This window comes from Chiloscyllium plagiosum, chromosome 18, assembly GCF_004010195.1.
Source record: "Chiloscyllium plagiosum isolate BGI_BamShark_2017 chromosome 18, ASM401019v2, whole genome shotgun sequence".
In the NCBI taxonomy this organism is placed as follows: Eukaryota; Metazoa; Chordata; class Chondrichthyes; order Orectolobiformes; family Hemiscylliidae; genus Chiloscyllium; species Chiloscyllium plagiosum.
Genome location: NC_057727.1, coordinates 55,387,541 through 55,412,604, shown reverse-complemented (window position 1 = coordinate 55,412,604; position 25,064 = coordinate 55,387,541). Strand labels below are relative to the sequence as shown.

At 40.5% G+C, this 25,064-nt stretch overlaps 1 protein-coding gene across 7 annotated transcripts in view; it reads right to left on the bottom strand.

Annotated features, from left to right (window-relative positions):
* The window catches only part of LOC122559107 (metabotropic glutamate receptor 7-like), a 736,921-nt gene that overhangs the window by 525,908 nt on the left and 185,949 nt on the right, over positions 1–25,064 (bottom strand). Inside the window, exon 1 of one of the 7 annotated variants that reach the window (XM_043708415.1) lies at positions 15,014–15,024. The exons of the other annotated variants lie outside the window; for them this stretch is intronic. The gene's annotated coding sequence lies outside the window, so the exon portion shown is untranslated. Of the gene's footprint in view, positions 1–15,013; positions 15,025–25,064 lie in introns of those variants that run through there. 7 annotated transcript variants of the gene reach the window in all.

The following is a 25,064-nucleotide window of genomic DNA, read 5'->3' as shown; positions in this document are numbered from 1 at the left end:
CTTAGAACCAGATCTGGCAATGTGATATTGTTCCTGTTGCAAGGTAAATGGAGTATTAATTTCGCAAAAAGACATTGCTCCATTTCTTGAACTACTCAAGTAAAACGGAGAGAAAAGCGTGTCAGTTTGGCAGCAGAGACAACTTAATATTTCATTTGAAAGCTCAAGTTTTCCCTTTCAGACTTAATGTTGCTTTTGTTAAAGCAAAAAGTAAGCATTTCTCCTCCTTAACATTGTAAAGGCAATGACAAATAGCATGGACACACACATTTTGCTTTAAATATTTAGGAAATAAAATTGAGAAGACCCATTCTTGCACCACCAATATAAATCATTTTTGTCTGCTTTTCTTTTTATCTGTTGTACTTATAAATCCGTGAACCTCTCATTGCTTTTCACTAAAGTACCAGACAGTGGTTTGTGATGCACACTTTATAACTAACTACAGCTATAAATTTGTCTCTTCAAGGTTTTGACACATATCTTGTAAAGTAGAACTCCAGAAAATGGTACCCATCAAATATATGCACATGACATAAGATTACATCTGAAGGTCCCACCAAACTGTTCATTCCAACCTCAGGGAAAAAAAACTTCCTACAACACTATAATTTCCAAATCATACTTCAATCAGTAATGGCTTCTATGAGTTTGTCAGTTAATTCCATGCCAATTGTTGTTAAGTTGGGAACAGATTTTTCTCTGTGGCTTGACTGAGTTATTTCCCTATGGATGTAATGTCTGAACAGTTTATAAGGCAAGCAAATGTAAATTTGGCAGAGAGCCATTTAAAGCTGCAAACAAGGAAAATTCAATCTTGTAAGTTTCAAGGTAGTGCTGTCTGGTGTCAGAATATGAACAGTGCAAAAATGTTAGTCTGCAACCATAAGTGGCCAAGAAGAGCAAATTGCTGTTTGACAGAGTGAAGAAATAATATTACTAAATTCAGTGAACAACTCCCGTGAATGTTCAGGATGTTATGTAAGAACAAATCATACAAACATGATGATTGCAGGTCTGATTCCACATCACAATGAGTTAGCTGCTCACAGTCACAATCGCTAGAGTGAAGACAAGTAACTTAGTTCCCACTCATGATTACTCTTCAGTGACACCTAGTGTGAAATGTGTCTTGAATGAACATTGGCTATTGCTCTTCACCTTACCCAATCATAATGCCTGTCTGAATTCTAACACCCAAGAGAGATTCAGTCGTGGTTGGCCTTCCAATCTTCCATACCACTTTTAAAACATAAAACAGTGAGTGGGTGAGGATGCTTCAAAAATGAGAATATCATAGAGCTACACAGCATAGCAGCAGGCCCTTCAGCCCATCAAGCACCACACTACACTAATCCCAGCTAACAGAGAAATGGAGCGTGTGGAGTAGGAGAACATTTCACATGCATGCTCGCAGTGATAACAGGAACATGTAGTAGTGGATGATTTCAATTCATTGACCACTGGATTATGGACCCAGTGAACTTCCCCTGCACAACTCTGCTACCCAAAAGCAAACTCAAATATGGGATTGAGAAGGAAAGTGACCCCCAGGAGTCCAAGTCTCCTGTAACTTTTGGTCTGGATGACAAACAAAGTTGATAGTGCAAAGACAAAGGAAGTGCCACCTCTGGATGGTCTTGAACCCCATGCATCTTTTGGTAAACACACTGACCAAGTACACCAGAGACAGATGCCTTTCTTCATTGTACTGGACTTCATTCGTAACATATTTTCTATAATACTTGAGTTACACAAAACATTTATGTAGAAATCAGATGAAACTGACTCAAGGTTTGAAAATTCTAGATCAATCTCTGCCATACTAATCCTGTGGTCTCTCAAATTGGATTATTTTCTTTAAATCAACTAAAGACAGATTAGTTGTGCTGGTAAACAGACCACACCTGCCGAATGAAGCTGGTGGAATGACCCATAAAAGAAATTTGCAGTCTGCCTTCTTTTTATTGCCAGTGATCTGCTGGTGCCAGATATAGCATCATCATCAGTTCACTGGCCCTTGAATGTCAGCAGTAAAATTCAATGATTGGGAGGTGAGGTGTATGTGGTGACTGGCAGCAAACTACATTCCTTTTGTGAAGCTATAGGAAACCTCTCTTTGTATTTGAATTCTAGTGAGGGCCATCAGGGATTCACTGATCACTATCAAATACCTGAAGTTACTGACCATGTACAGTGTGCGGTGCAGCCAGTCACTGATGGATTTCATGAAGACAGCCTCAAAAAAAAAAAGGATATTTATGTGCACAACAAACCGAAATGTTCTTTTTCAAGCATGTATAAATCTAGGAAGAAGTCAAGGTCACTGTTATTACATCTATGGTCAGGCAAGCATGTACTTTTAGGGATTAATCAGTGACATGTCGCATCTTGCTACGTGATATTCTTGTATAAAGGCATCAGCTGCAACTTGAATGGTTACTGCTAGACTTCCACTCAATTGGGAAAGTCAATTAGTCAAGCAGCTCAAGCCTAGGCTACACCAATGCCTGTGATAGAGTTGCAATGTGTTTAGTTGCTCTGTAAGTAAATCTTCTGATACCTGTTCTCAGTAAAATTCCAGTCTCAGTGCTCGTGTTACAAGCGTTAACAAAATCGTAAAATCCAAAGAATGTAGTCACAGAGTTAATAGTCCAGCGAAGACAGTCAAATCAGGGAATAATAGTAAAAATAAAAAACTAAAGTCCCTGCCTGAATGCACAAAGCCTTCATTAACTGATAGACAAAAATAAACATAATTGAATGGATTTTACAGAGATGTAGCAGTGATCCAGGTTGAAAACTAAATATTTTTTGATAGTGCAAAATGACAGAGAGAAGAGGAGGAAGTGGCCCGGATAATAAGGGATGATTTTAGAAAAGTATAAAGGAAAGCTAATGACTTGGCAAAGCAGCAATTAGAATAACAATTAGAATTACTTCATTCTCTCAAGAATAAAAAGGATGAGAAAATACTGATGATAGGAGACCTATAAAGCACTATCAGAAGCTATCAGTTGCATAGAGTATTAGTCCAAAAATAAGATTAGCATTTAACAAGGCAGTGCAATAACTGTATGACTCTCATCTACATGTATACAGGACAAATTCAATCAGCAAAAGTAATTTGGAAGACACATTCATAGAATGCATTCAAGAGTGTTTCTGAGAACGTTACATTGTGGAGCCAACCAAAGAAAAGACTTTGTTAAATCTTGGTAAAAGCTTAAAGGGTTGTTGGGAAGGTAGGCTTTCTGCATTTAATTTAGTCTTTAACAAAATAGCTCCAGGGCTGGATGGTATGGGGCTCGCTGAATGGCATGAAACGAGATGCCCACTCTCTTCCAATGGCCCACAAAAATCCTGCTCTTGGTCTTTATCCGTCAGTAACAAGTTACACCATGCATACCTATCACTGGAACTGAGTAAACTAATCTGAGCCCAAAAACAGTTAACAGTTAACTTCAATAATAACTATAAGTTAAAGTTTATTTTTCCATATCATTGTCTGATTTCTTCAATTACCATTCATATGCTTACGCAGATCTTAATTTCGGGTACTCTTGTTTCTGTCTAAATTATCTCTTGTTTAATGCACTGACCAACTTCTTTCTTTGTCACACTAAGATTTGACAGCTGTGCACTTCCAATGAATGGATAGTGTCAGTTCTGCATGTGCACAAATGCTTTAAAAACAAAATTCCCAGCCCACTGAAGAACAAGGGAAGACCACTCACTGATGCTCCTGAACTGACACTCAGTGGAATGTTAAGTTGAGAAACAGGCTAAAAGAATAATGTATACCTAGTCCTACATTGCACTCAGCCTAATATCACCCTCTAAAGGATGGTTCGCAGTAAAAGGATTACAAAAAATATTGATCTCATTCGTCTCAGCAGGTTTGGTTACTTTTGACTCAATCTATTGATTGATTTCTCCATCATATATACTCTTTCTGATCAATTGTTTTCAGACCTTTTGTTTCACGATTGCTAGCATGAGCTGTATTTTACTTTTGAGAATTAGTATTCTAGGCTCTTCTCAATGCTATCAACTCATGATCACAGACATTACCCTCCTATATAGTTAAAATTCAATGTCAACATGCAGTTAGAATGGCAGTCATGTTTGTTTCTAAATCAATTTGTTATGTAAGAGACATTCAGCTGCTTAATTGGCCCATAGTGTTGAGCTCGATCAGCGCATTGCGAGAGAATGGAATATTTTCTCACTCACTGTCACATTACCTTGACCATGAGCTTTCACAGTCCCACCATTGCCATGAACACCCTTGTTAGATGAAGTAGCTTGTGAATTTTCCCCTTCTGTCTCCTTCCTACAGACCAAAACAATATTTTTGGAGCATCACTCCAGTAAGGTCATCTAAAAGAATCAAATTAAATACTAAGAATGCTTTAAATCTCCATGCCATTCAGAAGCAACTGGAACAGAGTGGAAAATGTTTACCCCCAAAAAGAATTTATATACAGTCGAGAGTGTGGTGCTAGAAAAGCACAGCAGGTCAGGCAGCATCCGAGGAGCAGGATAAATTGATGTTTCGGGCAAAAGCCCTTCATCATGAATTCCTGAAGGGCTTTTGCTCAAAATGTCAATTTTCCTGCTCCTCAGATACTGCCTGACTTGTGCTTTTCCAGTACAAGTCTCGACTCTAATCTCCAGCATCTTGCAGTCCTCACTTTCGCCTAAGGATTGTTATACAGCCTGCCCAAATGAACTGCAGTCAGAAGCAGACAGAGAGGATATATTTATCCTCGCAACTTGCATTCAGTTCATATCTATATTCTCAAAATGAAAGAACTGTTTCTCAGCTCACTGAGGCTCCCAATTACAGTCTTCCTGCACAATGAAAAGATGCAAAGGATGTCTCTCAAATTAAACAACCTGAACAGCCGATTTATCTAGATTCAGCCAGCACACATCCCCACAGAAGTGATAATAGAAAACATAATGTAAAGCATTTTATACTTCTGAAGCTTTAAAGTGCAGCTTTTATTCAAGATTGAAACACTTGACTTATCACATGAGAAATGCCTTCAATGCTTATTCATATATCGAATGACAATGAAGTGCAGTAATTGTTGCTTTGTAGGCAGAGCATGTATTAATGTGCCTCCCTTGGAATTTGATAATGGAAGCTGAATAGTACAATGCCTTGCAACAACAGGAACATTATTCTATGCAACCCATCATGTACATTGTACTAATTTTGGAGCTATATTAAAATGTTCCCATCTCTCACTATATCCAGAACACTCAATTGCTACAGCCAAAGGCAGCCCAAGATCATTCAGAAATGTTACTAACAGAAGGAAAGGGTAGCCTGTAGTATCCAGATTCAAGAGAAGAATAAAAAGTGTTTTATTTTAAATATACACCTTTACAACAGTCCGAGATGGGACTTTGAGGGCAATATAATGTTAAAAGATTAAATTTTACTATCTCTCTAGACATTAATGTAATGTTAAAGGGGTAAAGTGTACTGTCTTTCTCCAAGAAGTTGAACATTCTGTCTCACAGACAGCATGCAGGAATCCAGATGACTCCATTGTAATCTACTTGGGCAGCCATTTACTACTATTCAACTGCTATTATCAAATTAATCTCTCATTCAGTCTCTTCCAGTCAGAAATAGTTTCATAGCCATCCCCCAGCCAATCAAGTTCGTTTGCGTGATCATCCCCTGAAGCGAGGACATATCACACTTACATTGTCTTGGGGTATCACAGAGTCAGGAAACTGTTTGCATAACGATTCCCCAGAATTAGGGGATTTACATTATCTCCGAGGATGACCTCATCCTACCATTGTACCTGGGGTAATGTGGTTCAGTTGGGGGGTGGTGGTGGCGGCGCGTAGAGAAGGTGGCAGGGGGATGTGCAAACATTACCAACTGACCTATATCAAATTGATGTGTTTCTTTTGTTAGGGACCTCTTTTGACTCGACTTCGCATGCCTGCGAAGAGTGGCTTGTTACAGCCTTTAATAAACTTTAACTGTTTGCAGAAGTTGGTGCATGCAAATAGCATCTCATGAGCGAAACCTCAGGAAAAGAGCCTAACAGCAAGATAGTTCTAAAGTTGAAATTCTGGTGAGCAGCAGGTTTCAGTACACTCCCCACCTCAGTTTTTTTTTTGAAACCACCAGCTAAATCAGGCACATCTACCAGGAATCCTGCAGATGACACTGCAAACTAACAAGGTTCAATCCAGACCAGGGCCCAAACTCCAAATTCACACAGGGGAGAAATGGAAGGGGCTCTCTCCTGGGCTTGTCATTGATTGAGGAACCTTGCAGCAGTAAACCAATCCCTCATTACAAATCCAGTTAAACTGTGTCAATGTGAGTCACTTCATTCAGCTTGAGTATTCAGGGTGAACTGTGAAGGGGACAAACCACAATGAAGGGATATATACTAAATGGATATAGAGGAGAGACAATCAAACTGCTAGCCAGGATGGAGGAGAAAACAGCCTACGTTAGGGAGCAGGTGAGGGGCAGACTAGGCTTCCTTCTCCTTTCACAAGTGCCAGACCATGCAAAGTGGCAGTCAAAATGGTGGAGCGTGGCACTCTCAGCCAAAGGAATGGAAGAAAGAGGGAGATGGTGGTTGGTGATGGAGGTTGGGTGGTGGGAAAAGTAGGGAAAGAGAGAGGGGCAGAGCGCTAAAAAGAGATGTGGAGGGAATGCCGAGAGGGAGGCAAGGGGAAAAAAGTGGGAGCTGCTCAGGGGAGAAGGGACAATCATGGGAGGGAGTAGGAGAGGAAGGGGGCTGATGCTGAATGGCAGGAAGAGGGAGAGACTGTGAGGAGTGGACTGTGGGTGAGGAAGAGAAATGGGAAGGAAAGGAAAGGAATTGAGTATTTAGTGGAAGGGTTTGAGGGAGTGAGAGAGGGTGGGAGAAGGAGTGAGCGAGCAAAGCTGGGAGGGAAGGCGGGTGGGAATGAGAGAGAATGGAGAGTGTGAATCATGGGAGGATTTGAGCATGAGTGAGAATGAATGTGATAGAGGGAAGGTGTTTGTGGCGGGTGCAGGGGAAGGGTGAGGTAGCTGAACAGCTTGTAACTAAGAACAAAAAAAATCGTCGTCATCAGACCTCCACCAGCTCAGGACCTCTCTCTGTTCTCTGCAGTAAAAGCCTGAAGAAAACAAGTTTATTTTCCCTTCAGCAGTTCCTGTAAACTGTGACTTTTAACTAATAAATCAGATACTTTTACAATGTGAACTAGTCACCCAGTGCCTCTTGTGAAAGCATCCAGAGGAGGACGACCAAGGTGCTGTATTCTGATCAGCACAAGAAACATCTCAGCAGATCCTGTAGAATGGGATCACTGAACTGCTTTTCAAGTTTTTCCGTCCAGCCAAAGCACCGGTGCTTTTTCCTCCCCTCTTTTTCGTTTGAGAGTCTATGTGTGAACATGTGCACACCTAAAGGGGAGTTTATAAGGATTATTAAACTTTCAACTAGCAGAAGTATATGCCAATTGTTTAACTGTAGCTAAAGTCTGTTTACTTTACATACATAAGTATTCTTGTTTAAGTCTAGGAACCTAACCCACACTTTCAGTCATCCTGGGTATGCAAGTCAGATAATTTGGAGAAATCTGCACATTTCTCAAAATTCTTTTAGCTTTTGTGGCATTTCTGGTACAGTGGGATTTTCAGTGTGCTTCTCCAGTAGTGCATAACATGCACCTTTTGAAAATCAGATATAGTGCATCAATAGGCTCTCCTTTATTGACCATGCTAGTTACATTCTGAAAAGACAAAAATTTGTCAAACAGGATCTCCCCTTAAAACAGGCACATTGAAAAGCATCCTATACTTAGAGCAAATCAAAGTGCATTGTTAAGATTTCCTTAAGAATAGATTTTATCGGGTTTTATTGCCTTGAGCTCCCCCCAGTAGTTTTTTCTTGATTGATATGAAGAATTTTAACTTTGCTTTTTAGCTCTTAGGTTCTGTTTACTGCTGGTATATGGTTTATTTTTTTAATTGTGAACTAATTCAGAAAAAGAAAAATTCAAACAGAGAACTAAAGTGCCACAGGGATAAATTCTGGGACTTAGGTTATACGAATGACTCGGGACCAAATGTTTGATAGCTATATTTGTCAAAGACATCAAGATAGATGATGTGGTAAAGACAATGGAATATAGAAAGAAAGAGAAAATAAATAACAGATGGAGTTTCATGTGGGAAGATATGACCTGTCTATTTTAGCAGGAAGACTAAAAGGGCATTACTGCATATCATTTAAATGAAGAAAGATTGCAGAACCTGGTGGTACAAAGGGATTGAGATGACTCAGAGCATTGATCACAAAATATTAATGCGCAGGTACAGCAAGTGAATAGGAAAGTAATTGAATGCTAGCTTTTACTGCCATCAGAACAAAATACAAAAGTAACAAGTTTCAATGACGCTACGCAGGACTTAGGTGAGACTACACCTGGAAAACTGTATTCATTTTTTGGCTCATTATTTGAAAAAAAAGATACAATTGTATTTGAAGCAGTTCAGAGAGGTTCACTCAACTCAAACAGTTTGAGCAAATTGGGCTTATTTAAAAGAATGAGAGGTCACCTTATAGAAATGTGTAAGATCCTGAGGTTACTTGGTAAGATGGCTAAAAGGAAGATTCTTCCTCTGCGAGTGTAAGATGAAAATGTGGGGAAACAGATAAGAGAGGTCACCCTTTTAAGGCAACAAATCAACTTTGTTTCCAAGGGTCATTAGTCTGTTGAATTCTTTCCCTGAACAGCATCAGAGGGCTTGTCACTGTGTATATTCCAGGCCAACTTAGGTAAAAGTTTGATAGACCAGAAAGTCAAAGGGGTCACAAGAGAAAAGAGGGTACAGTCGAGACCACAACATGATCAACTATAAATTTACAGAAAGCTTCAGCAGGTCTGAAGGACCAAACAGTCAACCATTGCCCTCAAATCCTATGTCTTTACATAGAACAAGAGTGTATTTTCTCTTCCACTGCTTTCACAAGTAGCAATTACACATCTCCCGTCTGAACAGTATCCACCAATTGCACGTCACAAGACAGAGAATATTTCATCATACTCCAATTTACCTGGATGAATGCAGGTCCAATACCACTAAAGATAATTAGTGATCTTCATAATTTGCACATAATTCAGCACCATAAACATTACCTTCACCACTGGCACACTTTGGCAGTCTGTCATCGATAAGAGACACTGCAATAACTCATGAAGGGGAAAGTGAGGACCGCGGGTGCTGGAGATCAGAGTTGAGTGTGTAGTGCTGGAAAGACACAGCTGGTCAGGTCAGCATCCGAGGAGCAGGCAAATCAACATTTTGAGCATTAACCCTACATCAGGAATGAGGCTTGTGAGCCAAAGTGCCTGACAGAAAAATGGGAAGGGGGTGAGGCTGGGGGAGTTTGGGGGGGGGGGGGGAAGGTGGAGGAAACTGGTGAAATCCACATTGATCCAATGTGGTTGGAGGGTCCCAAGGTGGAAGATGAGGCATTCTTTCTCCAGGAGGAGGCCCAGATCCCATTTATCTCTCAGCCCCCATGGCCCACAAGCCTCATTCTTTATGAAGGGCTTATGCTCAAAACATTGATTCTTCTGCTTTTCCAGCATAACTTACGAAGGCTCCTTCAATAGCACATTGTAACCCTACAGCATCTACACCTAGCAGCCAAGGAAAGTAGATGTACGGAACCACCACAATTCCTCCAAGTTACACACCAACTTGACATGGGACGACATTGCCAATCTTTTATAGTCACTGGGTCAAAATCCTGGAACTTCCTCCCTCATAACAAAATGAGTCGACCTCCACCACATGGACAGTAGCAGTTCAACAACGTATCTAACCACTTTCTTAAAGATCATTTGGAATAGGCAAAAGTTTTGACTTTGCTAGCAATGCCCACATTCTGAGTGAATTAATAAAAAGTTCCATCAACGTTTGTCTTGTATCAAACGACAAGAACCAGAAAATCCTTCAGTCTTGTCGCACCAGTTGCAAGACGCACATTTGTTCCTCTCCTAGAAATTGAGTGCTGCACGGAGCACAAAGCAAAAATCTAAAATGCAGAAGCCAGAGAGATGGGGGAGATTGGATTGTTAGCCAGTCTGCTTCTGAGCTGGAAGGCTCTGGGTTCATGTCCTTCTCAGGAACTCGTTGGTCACAGAAGGAACATTCAATGGATGAAAACTGTGTGTTAATCAGCTGGCAAATTCCACTCCACACCCTTTTCCCAGGGAGAAAAGCAACAAAATCTGAGAGAATCAGAAAGTAAAAGAGAAGGCCGATCAATTAATTTCTAATCAAACAATATCACAATAGGAGCATTTTGAAGCACAATTTGACACATTCAACATACAAGTTATCAAAGCCAATGACTAAATGCTTCATCGAAGAGATGGAGTTTAAATCCGCTCTTAATAGGAAAAAGAGGTGGAGAGGTGAAAGGAGGGAAAGCCCCAAAGTCATAACCACTAATAGTGGAAAAAATCTTCAAGAATTCAAAAGTAGAGAAATGCAATTGTCTCAGCAGGATATGGGAGGATTTTATAGACTTGATGGGCATGGTCAGGGGTGATTTGAAAACCAGGAGAACTATTTTAAAAACATGGTGTAGTTTAAGGCAACGGTTACAGAGATGATGAGTGAATGGGACTTGGTGAGAGAGTTAGCAAAGGGACAGCAGATTTTGATTACTTCAAGTTTATAAAAAGTAGGATGTGGGAGACTGAACAAGAGTAAAAGGAACAAACCAAAGGTTAGGAAAGGTATGGTTGGGGGTTTTTGTTAGTGGACTATGGCAGGCCCAGATGTTGTGCACATGGAAATAGGCATTCCCAATCATAGCACGGATATGTGGTTAAAACTTGACGTCAGAGTCAAACGCAATAACAAGGATGTCAACAGTCTGATGAAATATATTTCATTTGCCTGGGTGAGTGCAGCTCCAATACCACTAACAATTAACACTATCAAATAATCTTCATAATTCTACACACCATTCAGCACCACAAGCATTCACTATCTTCACCACCAGCACACTTTGGCAGAAGTGTATCTTGGGTTAGTGACCAGGGATTGTCATGGGGAATTTTAAAAGCTGGAAGACTATGGGAATAAGGGGGTATTTTGAGCAAAAGCAAGGACTTAGGAATCCTGTGGAACAAAAGGCATTGGTAGGTGGCACAATCAGTCTCAATTCTCCTTTTGTCTGAGGTACTTAGTTTCCACATATCAACGGTTAGTAGGATCCAAGCAGATTTTGGTGTTGCAGAGGACTTCTGCACTTGGCATCCCCTCCATTGTAATCTAACCAGTGGCAGAGATTCATGCAGCTCCACGCAATACATGATGTCACCCAGGGAGGGTGAAAAGTGTTCATATTTGCAATTGAGGGAGCAATACAATTTCTGAAAATCATAACAGCAATGTGCACAGACAAGAAAACGGCAACATTGTGCAAGAGACTGACAGCTATGTGTCAGGAGTAGACCAAGCACACAAAATAATTTTTGAATTAAGTAATTAAGCTTTCATTATTTGCTGAAGGCTTAGAGCGTCTAAATGTGACATGGAGGACAACATTGTTGAAAATGAGTTCAGGATAGCAATCTGAATAACCGTGGTGTGTAATAATAATGCTTATGTTTACATAATGTTTTTTTAGATCAGAACTTATCAAAGGACTTCAAACAGAGACACTCTCTTTGATACATGGCAACTTCTGTCATCTAGGGAAATGTGCCAAAGTACCATAAACAATAATGAGCTGAATATCAGGTAATAGAATACCAAATACGCCTTTCCAACATTCCAGGGAAAATTCCCTTATCCCAAAGATCTTGAACTTATGCAAAAACAGACAAACAGATCTGTGATTTAACATTTCAGTTTAATTTGTCATTGCTTTTGACAGCATAACACCCTCTGTACTGTCAGCCTTCAATGGCCGCAATGAACAAAGTATTTCATGCTTCTGCAGTACACTTCGCCTGTTCAGTGTATATTAGAGTAAAGCATTGAATAAATCCTTCAAAGGTTGCCAAAGCCTGGACTATGTGCCACTCTTTTCAACAAAATTCAATACAATTTACTTAACGTCTCCTGTTTTTAAATGAATTTCTGTCAAGAATATTTATTGAGTAAAATGGATGCCATTGAAACAGTGCTTTCACCAACAAGAGGACACCATATGTCCACTACTTTGAGCTCTAATCTTGAAAAAGCAGATCCTCAAGCTCTGGAAAATCTGAGAGTGAGTCAACTCAATGGGAGGTAGCTTCTAAATCTAACTAAGTCCAACTGATTGAACAAAGTCTTTGAAACATATGAGTTCTAAGGTAGCCACAGAGGGACAAAGATATAAAACCTGAGATACTGGAATAAATATTTCTGAATTAGGAATGGTCGAGCCAGCTACTCCTTTCAAGCTTAAAACCTATGACACAGTGAATCCTCCAACATATTGTACAGTAAATGCCTTAAAATCAGCTTCAGTGACACATGTACTCAAATGAGTACAGTGAAAAATTTACAAGTTGCTACTTACAGCATCATCTTAGCTACAAGTTACCTAGGTACAGATTCTTCAAATGTTTAGAGAAAAAAATTAGAAAAATAAAGAAATAAAAAAATCTAGCATTATAGATCGCAGGAATGAATTAGAATTTTTTTTTAAAAATTAAGACAATAGTCCTTCTAACCCAGTCCACACCAGCAGCTAACCTCGGCTCCAGACCACAGCAGGCTTCACCCCCCGGCAGGGAGACCGCTCTCAAAGCCAAATGTCCACATTGAGACCATGCCAGGTTGAGAGAATGCCATGCCAGGGTGACAATGAGGCCAACAGTCCAAATCCACACTGAGGCCGGGAGTTCAGGACATCACTGAGAAGGAGGAAAAAAAAAGAGAAAAAAGAAGAAAAAAAAAGGAACTAAGAGCAGGTGAGCTTCAGCTGAGGAGTCCTATTCCACTGCCATCTTGGATCTGAATGTCAAACATATGTGCATTTATTAGTCGTAATGGCTATCAATATATATGTGCAATTGTTGACAATTACAGCTACTACTGTAAGTTTAGTTCCTGGGAAAACTAGTCAATACCTTGGAGCTTTATCATCATCTGGATGAAATTATGAATTTATAAGTTAAAGCATCCATTCACCAGGACTGGCATCTCTGGAACTGGAAAATAGGGTGCTCCACACGTTCCAGATTTTTCACGCCTCCTTTCACATGCTGAAGCATAATGCTTGCTCCAATCCACAACTAATTCATAGCAGATATTTGCTACTTCAGTTTTGTCATGCAGTTTGCATTTCACAGTCAAATTGCTGAAAACAAACTTGAACTTAGGGCCATTGGCAGAACAGGACAACTTCAAAGTGCAATGTTTTGGAAAGAAGAGTTACAAAATAGTTCATTAACTGAAGTGCCTATTCTCTAGCACTTGATTTTAATTGGGGGGGGGAGGAATTGGAACCTTGCTCTGAATAACTTTCACTCCTATCATTTGAACTTAGGTGAAACCATTTACATGATGCATCAAAACTAGTTTGTCGACAGAGATGCAATCCTGAAGAAACATGGCGCTGGAAAAGATACAGCAGAGCAAGCAGTATCTGAGGAGCAGGAGAGTCAACATATCGGGCATAACCCTTCTCATTTGCAGTCCCCATTGTCTCCTAATCCTGGTACTATCAACAGTTTCCAGCTGTACAACACAAACCACTTTGGCTTCTTCAAATTGTCTTGTTCAAAATAGCCCTTGGTTTTTTGCCAGGACCAATATTATAGTGCATACAATGATGACAGCCTGTGTTAACCATTCCCTCATGACCAATTAGTGAGTCAAGCTTATGAAGGCTTGTGTGAAAACACAGAACAAACAAGCACAGGCTGGTAGTTATGAGCCATTTCATTAAATGTGTTAACGGCCTCAGATGCTGACAGATCAAAAAGGCTGGTCCTTAGGCAACAGAACATAATAGATGAACTTAAATCATTATAAAATAGAGTTTAAACAAAAGTAAAACTTGATAATATTTTGTTCACTGTACTTGGTTACTTTATCTTGTGATTCTAAATTTAGTACCACCATTGGATGCAACAGAAGACATTTGATATCTTTAAACGTCCATCATGAGGAACACATTAAGAATCTGTTTGCCACAAAAGGTCATATCAGTCCAAATGCACATGACTCTGGGAAAAAGATTAAATACTTCATTAGTCTAATTGAGGCAGAAATAAACTGGAAATCACTAAAAATGGCTTTGATGGGAATTCTGTTTCCCTTCAATTTACCTTTCAATTCAATTCCTATATTGAAATATTCATCTTCCAATTTAGGTTAAATAGGAATAAAACTAAGATGTAATTAATGTCGAACAAAGGACCATAACGGTTGGAGCATTATGCTGATCCACAAGGCTAAAAACATCAGATAGAGATCAAATCTGGGGCCAATTAGAGCAAAAAAAAGACATGAGAAATGAGAAATGCCACTTTAACAGCAGGAAAATGGGAAGACTTCACAAATGAGAGTGTCCAGAGACAATATGCTCCTGTAATGGTGAAGGGTAACACTGGCAAGTGGGGGGAATGCTGGACATCTAGAGAAATTTTGGTTCTGATCATGAAAAAGGAGGAAGCATATGTCAGCTACGAACAGCAGGGATCAAATGAATCCTGAGAAGAGTATAAAGGCAGTAGGAGTATACTCAGGAGGGAAATCAGAAGTGCAAAAAGGAGACATGAGACAGCTTTGGCAAACAGGGCTAAGGAGAATACAAAGGGATTCTACAAACACATTAAGGACCAAAAAGTAACTACAGAAAAGGGAGAGAATAGGCTGGTCACTAAGGAGCCCTGTGTGTTGAACCGCTGGAGATGGGTGAGATACTAAATGAGCATTTTGCATCCGTATTTACTGTGGAGAAGGATATGGAACAAGAGAACTTGGGGGAATAAATAGCAATACCTTGAAAAGTTTCTGTAGTACAAAGGTGGTGGTGCTGGACATCTTAAAATGCATTAAAGGGGATAAATTCCTAGGACCTGATCAGGTGCATCCCAGAACTTTGTGGGAAGTGATTGCTGGATCCCTTGCTGAGATATTTGTATCATCGATAGCCGCAGGTGATGTACCGGAAGACTGGAGATTGGCTGACATGGTGCAACCACTTAAGAAGGGTAATAAGGAAAAGCCAAGGAGCTATAAACTGGTGAGCCTGACATCGGTGGTGGGAAAACTGCGGATTCTCAGATGCACTTAGAAAGATTTATATGCATTTAGAAAGGCAAACATTGACTAAGGAGAGTAAACATGACGTTGAGCATGGGAAATCATGTCTCACTAACTTGATTGAGTTTTTCGAAAAACTAACAGAAAGGACTGATGAGGGCAGAGCGGTGGATGTGATCTATATGGACTTCAGTAAGGCATTTAAAAAGGTTCCTCACAGTAGACTGGTTAGCAAGGTTAGATCACATGAAGTACAGGGAGAACTAGCCATTTGGATACAGAACTGGCTCAAAGGTAGAAGACAGAGGGTGGCGGTGGAGGATTGCTTTGCGGACTGGAGGCCTCTGACCAGTAATGTGCCACAAAGGTTAGTGCTGAGTCCACTGCTTTTTATCATTTATATAAACGTTATGAATGCAAATATAGGAAGTATAGTTAGTAAGTTTTGGAGATGATAGTAAAAATCGTTGTAATGGACAGCAAAGAAGGTAACCTCAGAATACAACGGGCCCTTGATCAGATGGGCCAATGGGTCAAGGATTGGCAGATGGAGTTAAGTTTAATAAATATGAGGTGCTGCATTTTGGAAAGGCAAATAAGGCAGGGTCTATACACTTAATGGTACGGTCCTGGGAAGTGTTGGTGACCAAATGATCTTGGAGTGCAGATTCATAGTTTCTTGAAAGTAGAGTCACAGGTAGACAGGATAGTGAAGGCGGCGTTTGGTATGCTTTCCTTTATTGGTCAGTGCATAGAGCATAGGAGTGAGGTCATATTGCAGCTATACAGGACATTGGATAGGCCATTTTTGGAATAGTGTGTGCAATTAGATTAGATTAGATTACTTAGTGTGGAAACAGGCCCTTCGGCCCAACAAGTCCACACCGCCCACCGAAGCGCAACCCACCCATACCCCTACATTTACCCCTTACCTAACACTACGGGCAATTTAACATGGCCAATTCACCTGACCTGCACATCTTTGTGACTGTGGGAGGAAACTGGAGCACCCGGAGGAAACCCACGCAGACACGGGGAGAACGTGCAAACTCCACACAGTCAGTCGCCTGAGGCGGGAATTAAACCCGGGTCTCTGGCGCTGTGAGGCAGCAGTGCTAACCACTGTGCCACCCTGCCGCCCATTCTGGTCTCCCTAATGAAAAATGTTATGAAAGCATTCAGAAAACATTTCCAAGGGTGTTGTCAAGGTTGGCGGGTTTGAGCTATAAGGAGAGGCTGAATATGCTGGGGCTGTTTTCCCTGGAGTATCAGCGGTTGAGGGGTGACATTATACAAATTTATCACGAAGGACATGGGTAAAGATACAAGGTCTTTTCCCTGGGGTGGGAGAGTCCAAAACTGGAGGGCATAGGTTTAAGGCAAAGAGGAGAAAGGTATAAAAGAGACCTGAGGGTAATCTTTTCACACAGAGGGTGGTGCATATATGGAATGAGCCACCAGAAGTAGTTGTGGAGGTTGGTATAATTACAACATTTAAAAGGCACCTGCATGGGTATATGAATAAGGAGGGTTTAGAGGGATATGGGCCAAAGGCTGGCAAAAGGGACTAGAGTAATTTAGAATATCTTTTCGGCATGGACAAGTTGAACTGAAGGGTCTGTTTCCTTGCTGCAGATCTCTGTGACTCCATAATCCCTCAGAAGAGAGATCAAATTGACCAAGTGTTATCATCTCTATTCCTGTTGAGAACTTGTCCTGCATTCTCTTCTGGGTATGCAGAATGTCGTACAGGAGCCACATTGTCTGTTGTATTTTAAAGGCTAAGTATTCTTTGGAAATGGAGCCTGCTAAACAATCAGTCTTTGCCTACTCTCATATTTCAAACTCTGTGCCCTCATCTTTTTCAATCAGTAGACACTTACAATTACTTTTAATTGGAAATAATGGTTCATTATTCACAGTGAACAGCATACTTTATGTTACAACTTTATTCTGAAAATGGTTCTTTCATGCTTTTTTTCTTCCTATAGAACAAACTGTTCTCTTACTTAGCTGCTTTGATTCTTGTTGTGATAGAACTTTATAAAGAATGCTAATCTTCCAGTGATCAGGATGCAGACCAGGTGATTGACTCCCAGAATCTGTAATAGTTGCCAAGTGTAAGTGTTAGGAAATGCAGTTTTGATTTTCTGTAACTACAAGTACAGAACTCCCCCAGCAAATCTGTTAAGCATACCGATCTTAAGGTTTTTAAATAACTTGAACCCTCATTGGTCCCACAATGAGATTATTAATTGTGTGTTTGGGAAATACAAAAACACAATAATTAGAATCTAATCTAAAATATCCTTCAAACTACAAGACCATTTAGTACAAATCTGCACTGCCATGGAAAAATAAAATCGCAGGCAAGGGTATCACCCCCTAAATCTTACATTAATTTGTATGCTTTGAGAGAACAGTTAAAGATTGGCTGAACATGTCAAAATTAGACATTTTAACCTCTCTTGCAAACTGCAGGAATGTGTCAAAATTTACAATCAATCATCTATTCGCACTTTTTTTGTTAAAACACAGACTCTCTATTCAGCCCCAATTTTCTGTTACAGGCTTTCTGCCTCTTCCAGATAACGTGGTGGAGGACAGAACTTGTTCAGAGAAATATGTTCACATGTACTGGTTGACTTGCTATAGTCAGGGAACCTGTATCTCCTCCGAGTGCATTTACATGTAGTCTGTGGTGACTATAAAGTGCACATCACTTGTGACATGGAATCAGAATGGCGTAGATAAAAATGTGTGTGGATTTTTGTGGTTTCCTAACTCAAAGTTGTCAATCTCACTCAGACTGATGTAGGTTCAGTTTATTTAAAGACCCAAGATAGATGTGCTCAGCAGGTGCCTCTGGTGGAGGAGTACAGTAATTGCAGTCACAGAGAAACAAAAGAAGTTGCACACCCTAATACTGCAACTAACACTGATTTTGGTAGTAAATCAAATGATCTCTTGGTTATTAGCATTCTCGTTTTTTTTTTAGTTTTACAACAATAGGGAGGCAAAATGAATCCTTTGTTGGCCAAATGAGGGATGAGCTTAAGGACCACACCATCCAGAACATTGTGTGAAGTATATCAAGCTAAACAATCACTTATGACACATGACATGCCCAGTAGATCATGGTTGCAGTTTGGAGTAGATATCTTCACTCTCTCAGAAACTGAACACTTCGGTCATTGCCAACTACTACTCAGAGATGGGCCAGATGATGTCAACAACCATCAGTAGGATTGTAAAGGTCTGAAAGCACACTTCATACATTAATGCAATCCAAACAATTTGATGTGTGACAATGACCCTCAATTCAACTACTGTATTTCATAAAGAATTGGGAAATTCAACACCACCATTATCCCCACACCATCCCCAGTCAAATGGGGAGGCTATGATAGCAGTGAAAATCAGAGTGATCACAAAGAACTTACGCAAACCAAGTACAAGCTAATCACTGAATCAAGAAATACTCCCACTGAAGACATTGAACATAGTCCAGTTCAATAATATCATGTTATGTACAAACTACTCCTCTTAATGAAGAGAACACTCAAGTCAGAAATAGTAACAGGTATAAAACAAAAAGGTCAAGGTGAAAGGACAGAAAGCCAAGCTTCAATATAATAAAACTGCAAAGTCATTGGTGGATCATGAACAAAAGAAACTTCAGTCACATAAAGTGAACAAATCATATGGATCGCTGTATTTACACTTTCAATGAGCACGTTTAGACTTCAGGCAGCTAATAAAGAAAGATGTGACACCTGCAGAGATCACAGAATGGCCACCAGTATCACAGATTCGTTGCTCCCCAGCAACAGAAATATATCACAGCAAATTAACTTGGCAATAATACTTGCCACCACAATGACACGCCCCAGGGAATAAACATCAGACAAAACATCAATAGTAATGTATTCATGCATCAGTGGAAGACCTGCATGATTTAGAGACTACATTGGCAGGGACTGATGAAAGTGGGACTGACCAGAGTAAACCCACTGTTCTGTTAAATGATAGAATTTTCTGAGAGACCATGCATGTTGATTAGAAATTATGTAGATATTTTTTCCCAACTATAAATGGCAGTGTATCTAAGTTTTAGTTTTCTTTTCCCACAGAAGGGGTACGTTTAGAGAAACGCAGTTGCAACTTTAGTGTATTGGTTGGGTATGCCATAGACACATGACTTCAACCTTTGACGTGTGCATTCTGGAACAGACATTATACAAACAACTTGTAATATAAAATGGACAGGCCCACAGAGAGGAAGTGTCTAAACATTATGTTCCAAATTTCATATGTGAAGGATAGGTTTAATAGAAAGCAAATCTTTCCCTGCAGTCATTGTTGTTAGTTGATTTTAATTAGCATTAAATGCAGAAATTCTCCTGTTTTTACAGACAGGGATACAATCATATTTCCCAAAGACTATGAGATTTCAAAATGCAGCTCTTAATGATGGAGGTATGAAGCATGCACCTGACCTTGTCTAGTAGCAAAGAGTCTCATAGCACTTGTGCATGCTTGAAAGTTTAATAAGTAGGATTAACAATATTTCTCCTTGACCACAGAGGCCATTGTACTTATTGCTAACATCAGATAACCTGGATCTGTGCATCAATGCCAATTTTCACATACCACACTGGAGAGGAGAGAGATTAAATTTTTATGTGCAACACAATGGTAGATGTCTTCACTGCAGAACAAAAGGTTTTTTTTGCAGATCAGCATCAAACAGAACAAGCTGAGGCATCGACCCTGGCATCCAGCTAAAAATGTTTCTGCTTGGCTGGGTCACCCCAAGCTGATTGGAAGTCCATCAAATTATGTGCAACAGGGTGAAATTCTGCTCTAACCTAGGATATCGCTGCTCTGAGACATTTCAGCTAATCAGATACTTGGCGATCTTTGGTCCTGCCAGGTCTTCATGCTAGGGTATCCCAGTGCAGGGCGATAGAGAACTGGATTGAGAAGCCAGAAGGGGAGCACACTGGTGGAAGTGTGGCGCACTCCATCCTCTCACTCAGCTTAAAAGACCACCATGTAAAACCTGGCAGCACCATCTTGTGTCTTGGTCACTTCTCTGTTGTGGTAAGAGGAGGCTCCTCAAGTGGCAATTAATTGGTCATTTCGAAGCCTCAATTGGCTCAAAAGGCCGACTGGCTGCCTAAAGTCTAGCGAGTCAATTCGACAAGTACAAAAAGGGAGGTTGGTAAGCTACGGGCATTGTATCATCAACTTGGCATCACCTGCTACCACCTGCCAGCCCATTTCTGGTGGGGACAGCTGTTCAATTCTACCCAAATATTGCATCACCTTCCCAAACTCAGGAAAGCAATAACTCTTCAGTATCAATTTTCCATTTCCTACCTTACAATGGAATTATATTCAATGTATGCATGCGTGTGTACATATACAGAACAATCTCAGTTGTCTGAACATCAATTATCCAAATTTCAGATTATCCACACAAGATAATCTGTTCCTGTAAAAATTTTGTTAAATTTAAATAAAAGCACAGCGGGAGCAGGCAGCCTGGGCTGGCGGCAGGAACAGGAACAGGGTCGCCACGGGAACCCTGTTCCTGCTATTGTCGCTACCATGAGAACCTTGATCAATAATCCGAACAAGCAGTTATCCGAAAAAAGTACTCCCCGCCCGAGTCATTTGGATAATCGAGGTTGTTCCGTCGATATATATTTATGGATGCACGTATGTATTTTTATGATCAGAGAGTCAAAACATGTTATGGTTCGATAGCAAAATAAAATTTATGGTCTATTTGAGTACTATAGTGGTCATTAAACATATACACAAGGGACTGCCAATGTACTTTTAACAAAGGCTCATTAAAGTTTGTTATATACAAGAAAAAAAAGTTTCATTATAAAAGAACTATTTGAAAACAGTGTTGTAACAATATCAGAAATAATGAATCAATTGTTTTACTTCAACAACCTTACAAACAAACTTCAATAAAAGCGAGTTGTCTCCATCTTCAAGTTCTTTTGTTCAGTTGACAAGGCTGTAATTGGTGTCTACCAGCTTTCTTCTTAGTAACTTCTAAGTACTTTCAGAACAAACACATGGATTTTCCATACACTGTTTCCAGCATTATCTGGCTAGTCGTATTAGTTTAGCACTTCAGCTTCCACTGTTTAGTTTCAACAGCGAGGGACTTGCTGATCTTTTGCTCACTTGCACTTAGGCATGCCAGGACTTTTATCCCAGTCAGACTGCTTTACAGACTACATTAATAGCATTCCGACACTACAGATCTTTTCCTTTCTGAATGAACCCTGCTTACTGTTCCTTTTCTTTTCCTGGATGACTCTGACTGTGTGTCTGACTTGATTGTGTTGCTAGGCTCTTCCTCTCTCAAAACCACACAGGTCTTGTAACCAGGTAAAATGTTAATTTTGTAATCTTTAAGACATACTATTTTTCAAAAAATAAACAGATGGTTTAAAGCATAACTATTTATAAAACTAGATAGTCCTGACACTTTCCTGAGAATAATAGTCTACATATCATTGGTACAGACGCTCTTGTAATTGTTTATAGGTGTAAGTCTTCACATTCTACCTCATTAAATAAATCTACCTTTATATAAACAAGCCACTCAAGCTTGTCATCGGGCAGAACTCAAAACAAGTTGGCCTTCAAATCATCCATTTTACCTAGAATAAAGTAGTAATGCGTCATATTGGGCCCATCAAAATCCCTCGGCCCACTTCATATTATCTGAGGATGGATCTCATGCTGTATCTGAGGCTGGGACTCCCACACACTAAAGGTGAAAATGGGCAAGGGCTGCTAAAAGAACACAGTAATTCAGAATGACACCCTATTTTACATATCTTGATTTTATAGAGCACTTCATTATAACTGAACCTTTTGGAGGGTTGGAGACAATGCGGGGGAAATACCGAGACATAATTTTTGGACATCCTAGTTCTGCCATATTGCTAACGAAGGATAGAAAGCTTGGCAAATGCAAGCGACTGTAGTTGCTTAGTAATATCATAATCCATTCACAAACATGTAGTAAGATCTCATGTCATGACTTCAGAAATCAACAGTTCTTTTCGGTACTTTTTTAAATCCCTTATATAAATGCAAGTTGGTGTTGGGTAAGAATATTATTTCACTCCCATGCCATTCATTCTTAATTAGTTTTCATGAGCAGATTCATGGGAGCAGTCTTACATTTTCAGCAACTGTTTTGTTTACTTTAAATCTCAAAAGCACCTTGTCCTACATTGTAAGAATCAGACTATAAAGATTTATGGTCTCATCATTTTTGAATGGGTACAAGAGCATTATATTGATCAGACGACCGACTCATTAATGAGATGCATACTGCAAGTTAACATTTATTGAAAAACCAGTTGGTGCTAAGGTCCACAGTGCAGCATGCTATTAAAGGTTATAACAATAAAATAAATGAAAAAATAATGATTTGCCACAGCAAGTTTTTGCATTAAACACTGAGCATCACATGTAAATAAATACAAGCAAACCGTTCTACAAATTTGAAGACCCAAAGAGAGAGAGAATATAATTTTTTTTTTTAAAACTCATTCATGAGATGTAGACAGTACCGCCTAGGCCAGCAGTTATGTCCCATCTCTAATGGCCCAGAGGGCAGTTAAAAGTTAGACATGTTGCTGTGGGTTTAGTGTCAACCACTGACTCAAGCATTTACAGAATGGTAGGAGGTCGTTTGACCAATCTTGCCTACGTCAGTCAACAAAAAATGATACTAATCCCATTTTCTAGCTTTTGCCCCATTACCCTGAAGGCAATGGCAACAACAGTGCATATCCAAATAAAGAGTCATTGTTCGGAGTTTCTCTGATTCAACCGGAGTGTGAAAATAATTCTCCTCTAATCTCCTCAACCTTAACATCTCTATCCCCTGGTTACTGACCACTCCATCAATTGGAAAAAATGCTTGCCTTTTCACCCTATATGTATGATGTGGAGGTGCCAGTGATGAACTGACGTCAGAAGTCACAACACCAGGTTGCAGTCCAACAGGTTTACTTAAATCACAAGCTTTTGGAGCACTGCTCCTTCGTCACTTCACCTGACAACCTGGTGTTGTATGACTTCTGACCCGGTTTCTGCACCTCAATCTTATTACACTTTTATCAGGTCCTCTCTCAACCTTTGCTGCTTCAAGGAAAACACCAACCTCTCCAATCTTTCCTGACAGTTCAGACAAAAATAGAAATTGCTGGAAAAGCTCGGCAGGTCTGACATCTGTGGAGAGAAATCAGTTAGCGTTTTGGGTCGAGTGACCCTTCCACAGAATGAAAATTCTGAAGGAGGGTCACTTGACCTGAAAGATGCTGCCAGACCTGCGAGCTTTTCCAGCAACTTCTATTTTTGTCTCTGATTGACAGCAAATGCAGTTCCTTTTGGTTTTCCTTATAGTTCAGACCCTCCTGCTTTGTAGCATTTGGTAAATGCCCTTTGCATATTCTCTACTGCAATCACATCTTTCTGACAGTGTGATGACCAGAACAGCACACAACATTCAGTTATAGCTCAACCAGTGTTCTACATATTATTCCAACATAATATTCTTGCTCTTGCATTCCATGCCTCAGCAAATAAAGGTGCCGCGTATGCCTTCTTAACCACTTGGTCTACCTGCCTTGCTACTTTCAGAGATCAGTGGACATGCACACCAAGTTCATCAGTGGATGAACTTAGGATCATTGGGGAGGCAGAGGGGGTCATAAATCGGAGCTTTAGGGAAGTAGTAACTCCAAAGATTGCAGACAGATGGGTGACAGTGAGGGGGACTGGGAGGAAGCAGCCAGTGCAGGGACCCCCTGCGGCCGTTCCCCTCAAGAACAAGTATACCGTTTTGGATACTTGTGGGGGGGGACGACTTACCAGGGGTAAGTAACGGGACTCAGGCCTCTGGCACGGAGCCTGTCCCCGTTACTCAGAAGGGAAGGGTGGAGAAGAGCAGAGCAATAGTAATTGGGGACTCGATAGTTGAGGGCACAGATAGGTGGTTTTGTGGGAACAAGAGAGACTCGCGTTTGGTATGTTGCCTCCCAGGTGCAAGAGTACATGATGTCTCTGATCGTGTTTTCCGGGTCCTTAAGGGGGAGGGGGAGCAGCCTGAAGTCGTGGTCCACATCGGCACCAATGACATAGGTAGGAGGAGCGCTGAGGATGTTAGGCAGGCTTTCAGGGAGCTAGGTTGGAAGCTCAAAGTTAGAACGAACAGAGTTGTTGTCTCTGGTTTGTTACCTGTGCCACGTGATAGAGAGTCGAGGAAGAAGGAGAGAGAACAGTTAAATGCATGGCTACAGGGATGGTGCAGGAGGGAGGGATTCCAGTATTTGGATAACTGGGGTTCTTTCTGGGGAAGGTGGGACCTCTATAAACAGGATGGTCTACACCTGAACCTGAGGGGCACCAGTATCCTTGGCGGGAGGTTTGCTAGTGCTCTTGGGGGGGGGTTTAAACTAACTCTGCAGGGGCATGGAAACCCAGATTGTAGCTTCAGGGTGCAGGGCCTGGAGTGTAGGGAGGTTAGGAACATGGCATCAATCTCAAAGGAGGGTGCCTGTAAACAGGAAACTGGTTTGAAGTGTGTATACTTCAATGCAAGAAGTATACGAAATAAGGGAGGTGAACTTGCAGCGTGGGTTGGTACCTGAGACTTCGATGTTGTGGCTATTACGGAGACATGGCTAGAACAGGGACAGGATTGGCTGTTGCAGGTCCCAGGGTTTAAATGTTT